Source organism: Perognathus longimembris, chromosome 2 (genome assembly GCF_023159225.1).
Source record: "Perognathus longimembris pacificus isolate PPM17 chromosome 2, ASM2315922v1, whole genome shotgun sequence".
In the NCBI taxonomy this organism is placed as follows: Eukaryota; Metazoa; Chordata; class Mammalia; order Rodentia; family Heteromyidae; genus Perognathus; species Perognathus longimembris.
Genome location: NC_063162.1, coordinates 65,731,237 through 65,736,109, shown reverse-complemented (window position 1 = coordinate 65,736,109; position 4,873 = coordinate 65,731,237).

Here is a 4,873-nt window from a genome sequence, read left to right as displayed (position 1 = left end):
GTTTGCCTAGGTCCAGCCTTAGGCTATGATCCGCACACTTGGCACTCTATAGTCATGCACCATAATGTCTGGCTTGTTGGTTGGGATGAAGTCTTACTTTTTACCCAGGGTGGCCATAACAGCTGGTCCTTCCAACTCCTACCTCTTAAGTAGCTGGGATTACAGATGTGAAACACTGTGCTCAAGTCTTTTTAGCCTCCTGGATTTGCACTTTATACTTATTAAAATAATCTATTCCCAGGTGCTAGTGGCTCACACCTATAATCCTAGGTATATAGGCGGCTAAGATATGAGAATCATAGTTCAAAGCCAGCCTGAGCGGAAAAGTCTGTGAAACTCTTCAACTAACCACCAAAATAAGCTGGAAGTGGAGAGGTGGCTCAGGTGTTAGAGTGCTGGCCTTGAGCAAAAGAGCTCAGGAACAGTGCCCAGGCCCTGAGAGTTCAAGACCCAGGACCACCATGCACATACCTGTGCATACACACAAATCATCTCTCTAAAGAATACCTGAATTTATCTGTTAAAATCCCTTTCTAAAGAATAACTGCATGGGGCTCAGGTATAGCTCAGGAGTAGAGCACTTGCCTAGTATGCCCAGGGCCCTGGATGCAATCACTAGCACCACAACCAATCAATCAATAGAATCTCCATAGAAAAACTGATGTTAATTTACAGTCTCTTTTCCTAGCTACCTCTGTGTTTTCTGGCTTCAGAAGAGTGGCTCAGCTTTCCCAAGTGGACTTTTGTTATGCGTGAGAAGTCTCAATAAATAGTAACCACTGTACTATCTCCTCAAAACCATCAAGACAAGGCTGGTGTATGTGGCTGTAGTTGTAAGCTTACAATCATGTTTGTGAGTTCTTTGGTTTTGTTAACAGAGTTCCTAGTCAAGGAACTGTGTGTGTGTTCCAGTACCGAGGCTTGAACTCACGGCCTGAGTGCTGTCCCTTAGCTTTTTCACTCAAACCTGGTGCTCCACCACATGAGCCACACCTCCACTTCTGGCTTTTGGTGGTTAACTGGAGATGAGTCTCAAAGACTTTCCTACTCAGGCTGGTTGTGAACCATGATCCTCAGATCTCAACCTCTTAAGGCGTGAGGATTACAGGTATGTGCCACTGGTGCCCGGAATCAATTTTAAAATGTTTTCTTTTCCATTAACATTTGTTCATTTAATATTTTTAAATCTTAACTTTTTTATATAAGCCCCTACATAATTTCATCCTCAGAGGAAAAGTGTGTACACTAAAATTCCTCTTTTACCTCAACTTGTGATCATTATCCACATTTGAAATGTGTTCTTCATGAAACACAGGAAAGGGGAAATCCTTTGGCAAATATTTGGGGCCCCCTAGGGTGTGCCATGCTTTTGCAAGACCTGGTTCATTCCATTGTGCACCCACCCTCCTTATGCTCTCCCTGCTCTTGCACATGGTGGGTCTTTCCCAAAGATGGATTTCCCAAATGTTTCCATTGCTTACTTTTAGTTTGCAATAGCAAACAAAATAAGCCTGGAGACATAGTCCCGCCCTTAATCTCAAGCTTCTGTCACCAGACCCTCCCTCCAGGCTCATGTGGCCCTCAGTTCATCTGCTGGCCATGGCTGAGTGTGTAGGCCACAGCTGTGACTCAGCCATCTCCCTTACCTAGTCTTAATCCTGTTCTGAGATACCAGATCATTTCCCTTTAGTGTTCCCCCACTCATTAAAAACAACCCAACTTCACGTCTATGTCCCAGGACTCCAAGTGGCTTTGATTGTCCTGTTCCTCTCCTCTCTTAAGCCCGTGACCTATTCTATCCATCCAAAGTCTGTCTCCCAGCCTCCCATCCATGATCAAACATGTCAGAATGAATCTCTGTTCCTTCCAGCTTCTCAGCCATGCATTTTCTGCAATCTTCTCCTCACCCACCAGAGGCCATGGTAGAGCAGAGGGAAGATTATTTTCTGGAATACAGGTGGGCTATGCACAGGAGAGGATTAATAGGATGACAAAGCAAGCCATGACCCTGAATACTCACAGTCTAACAGTGGGGTTCTAGCCAGGGCTTGTTGTACGGCTACCTGTGCTGTCTGTGGTAGAAAGACAGAGCATCTTGTGTTGGGCATTGCCATTAGGTTATTTTTAAAAGGCTATTGGTTAGGTGTCAATGGCTCACACCTGTAATTCTAGCTACACAGGAACCTAGGATATAAAGATTTTAATTCAAAGCCAGCCCAGGCAGACAAACCTGTGAAACTTTTATCTCCAATTAACCAACAAAAGGCCTGAAAGTGGATACATCGAGTTTTAGTTATGCTGAAGAGTAGAAACAGAACAACTGCGTGTCTTGTACAAGGCTGGGTGAGTAGAGATGGGTACACAGTACCCCCTCTGCCCAGGACATGAGAAGTGTCCCATAATGCAACCATGCAACCCAAAAGCCAAGAGTATCTGAACTCGGGAGCAAAGAGGGGAGCAGGGAGTCAATGCCCAGGAGCCAGGAGGGCAGGTGGGGGAGCGGGAGTCAATGCCTTGTACACAGCACTTTCAGTACATGCCAAGCAGCAATGCCATCATTGCCAGTAGCTGGGCACAGCCCCACTTCTCCAGAATCAAAGCCAATGTGCTGCCTGTCTACCACACAGGCACTGTGTGTAGGGCAGGGCCAATGTGTCTGCCTGTGCAGCAGCAATGGAAGCAGCTTTGGGAGGCAATGGTGGGTGGCACGGGAGATATGCATGGGCAGATTTCAGTGCCAGACACAGAATGTGTATCAACAGCCAGAAAACATTATATCTGGAGCTGAGAGACCACCGCCACACATCATGAAGTCTTTGTGTACGACAGGGGGCACTGTGCAAACAGCACCTTTGCCAAGAATACAATGGCACTTAACATCTTGTGTTTGTGTGTATGTGTATCTGTCTGTCTGTGCCCATACTGGGCTTGAAGCCCTGTTCCCAGGAGATTTTGCTCAAGGCTGATGCTCTGCCACTTAAGCCACACCTCCACTCCCAACTTTTTGGTGATTAAGTGGACCAAAGAGTCTCAACAGACTTTCCTACCTGGGCTGACTTCAAACCATGATCCTCAAATCTCAGCCTCCTAGAGAACAAGTTGGCCATAGACCACTGCATTTAAAGAACTTAATGCTGAGACTTTTACTAGTGCCGGAAGGGGCTCATCACCCTACCAAGGCTCTAACCTGTGGGTGACGGGAGGGGGTGGGGGAAAGTATGGAATTAAGTGTAAGCTGTTGCAACCTACACCGTCTGTAGGCTCCTGATGTGTGGGGCCATCGGATGATGAAAACTTCCAAGGCCTTCTGTCGCCCACTGTTCTCAGTTCTGTCTGCATGCAGTAGGTAGAATATTGGGTAATTTGTGCTTTGGAAAACAATACCGGAGTCAAGAGCAAAAGTCAAACTTTCAAAGTGGAAGAGGGGTGGGAAGCTGCTGCAATGCAGGGAAACTTCAGAAAGGAAGTTGTTTTTAACCTGAGGGAAAAATACACACACACACAAAGATGTTCTGTCTGCCTCATGATCAACACAGGGGATGATGTAAACGTGTGCAAAGGCCCTGCTGCTGTTCTTATCTCAGTAGCAGATGAAGAGAGCCGCTCTGCAAACAGCAAGAAAAAAATAGCTCATGACTACACCAAAGTGGAAAAGTTACCTCCCTCTTGTCACGTCAGCCAGCCCAAGTTCTAAACACAGGAGGGCTCACAGGCACTGAGGTCTTGAGGGCACATCAGCTGACCAGGGCTTCAAGGCAGGCATGGTGGCTCATGCCTCTGATCCTGAATACTCAGGAAGCTGAGATACAGAGGATCACAATTCAAGGATTGCCTTGACCAAAACATACATACATATATACATACATACATACATCTTTCACAAGATCCTTTCTCAACCAACACCTGGGTAGGATGGTATACGCTTATCCTGGCTATGGTGAGAAGCATAAATAGGAGGATTGCAGTCAAGTCTGGCTTGGGATAAGGTGTGGGGAGGGAAACCTTAGCTCAAAAAAAAGTAAATAGGACTTAGAGGTGTGATTCAAGCCTACTTAGCTGGCAGGAAGTCCTGAGTTTTCAAACCCCAGTACCATAAAAAAAAAACCAGGCTGATGAGACTTGAGCATTGACAACAAAGCCAGCTCTCGCCCAAAATGCATTTGTATCAGGGGTGTTGTATCAGGGGTGTTTGTATCAGGGGGTTGTTTTGAGAGCACTGATATCTGAGGGCCAGGTACAAGGAAGGTCTGCAAACATCCGTATTCCTTTCTTCTTCCCTGCACAAGATGTCTTGTGGCAAACCCTTCCTGATCACCCTATCTGTGTATAGGTGGAGGGGTTTAGACCAGTGTCACGCCACTCAGAAATTAAGTGCTCATGTTGATCTTCAGACTCACCCCAGACTCAAATCTGACTTCTGGGAATGTGCCTAGCACTGTTTTCCAAACCTCCAAGGGGCTCTGACTAATGCGTTGATTTGGTGCTATTGATTCACAAAACCTCCTGGGCCCCACTAGTGATCCCACCTCTAATAGGGCTGGGGGTAATGGATGTGTACAACAAGAAACACAGACACAGATCAATAGCTGCTGCCACTACATCTCTCAAAGGGAACGAAGAAGAGCCACCAGTGAACCAAGCTCCCAAATGACCTCAAGGGTTGTACCTGATGTCTGAAATGCCTCATATAAACTCTGAAGACTGACAGAAGCCTCCTGAGACATGCCTTTGGCCGCCATTGGCACTGTGTTGCTTCCTCAAGCTAAGTCACTGGGTGGTGGAAAAGGCCATGGCTGGCCTTGCCTTGCTATGCTGGGAAGAGCACCCTCAGCCAGCTCCACTGCTCAGACTTGGGGCCCCTGAAGGGTGGGAA